Genomic DNA, 1,392 nt, shown 5'->3' with positions numbered 1-1,392 from the left:
GAACTGGCTTGATTTGGGAGTTGGGGTACTCATTTTATATACCTTTTCTGCAGGTATCCCACCATCATTTTACCTCTGGACAGAGGAAGAATACCTCTTCTATCAGACCACCCCCCAACCACACCAGACCACTTCTAGCCTTGGCTATCCAGACAGGAGAATCTGTCTCCACTCAAGTCAGAGCAGAACACAATAAAGCTTCCATACCTTTGATTAAATCACTTCATGATTGGTTTGGGATTTCACCAGGATAAGACTTAATGCAATCTGATTATCAGTAATGTAACTGAACTTTGACAGAAGGGGGCTGGGACTGGGGCTGGGGCTGGGTGGGGGGTTGCTCTAAGTCTCCAAGATACTGATTGCTAAGAAAAATCTTTTTTCACACCTTATAACAAAAAAATGAAATAAATGCTCAAGTTAGTGGTAAAATAAAGTCATAAACAAAACGATACTTGAGGGCAGACTTCTCTGCTGAGGGAGTAATAGTAAAGACCATTCCTTGGTTGCTCCAGATATCACAGCAAAGAACCATGCTGAAGATCATGCCAAAGATCATGACAATCCCTATGCCAATATCTCCAATGATGTGGAATTTATTGTTCAAAATTTCCTCAGTAACTTACGGGCAAGAATTTATAACAGCTGATCTGATCATGATAGTGATTCTTAATGGTGCAGGTGTCTGTGATTAAGTTAACCAAAGACTCAGCCAAATTACAGCAACCTAGCACTTGATGGATAGCTTTGAGATTGTCCTTATAGGGGGTCTTCTTCAGTTGTAATCTTGTTGTACATTTTGTTACAAAATACCTGGACCTGAGAAATCACCTCATCTTTGTTGGAATAGTCTCAGATGACAGCAACTATTGCTATTTTGATGACAAAGATGATTAAGAGAAAGGCAAAGAACAAGCCTAACATGCACTGTGAGTCCGGCATGGTCCCACAGCAGCCTAGGAAACCTACTAGCTAGTCTCTTGAGGGTATCAGCCACAATTAAGATTGAAATAATTGTACAGAAACTATAATTATTGTCTTTGTGATCAAAGATATTTTTTCTGAGAATCAAATCTGAGCCATAGGCTATTTCAAAGACTACAATTCCCATGAGCCAAAAAAAGTTAAATCCAAGCAGCGGATACTTAACATATGTGGTATCTCATTTGCACAGCAAGGTGTAATTAGTTTGAACTGGGCTCAGACACTTAGAGAGGGGAGCTAGGATGAACATAGGAAATGGATAAAACCCAACAAGTAATTAAGCTCTTATTTTTTTTCAAACCAATTTTGGGTGACATTCTACCACGAAAATAACTAGGAAAAGAAAGAGGAAAAAACAAAATCCCCGAGGGCAAACTGCTGGAAAGCATCACCCTTAACATTTATTGT

The 1,392-nt window shown here is 39.4% G+C and overlaps 1 pseudogene; it reads right to left on the bottom strand.

The window, feature by feature from the left end:
• Window positions 1-415: 415 nt before the first annotated feature.
• LOC118851131 lies at window positions 416-1,111 on the bottom strand (annotated as a pseudogene).
• Window positions 1,112-1,392: the final 281 nt, after the last annotated feature.

Source organism: Trichosurus vulpecula, chromosome 5 (assembly GCF_011100635.1).
Source record: "Trichosurus vulpecula isolate mTriVul1 chromosome 5, mTriVul1.pri, whole genome shotgun sequence".
Classification (NCBI taxonomy): domain Eukaryota; kingdom Metazoa; phylum Chordata; class Mammalia; order Diprotodontia; family Phalangeridae; genus Trichosurus; species Trichosurus vulpecula.
The sequence above is the reverse complement of the archived record's forward strand: the minus strand, read 5'-3'. Positions and strand labels throughout refer to the sequence as shown.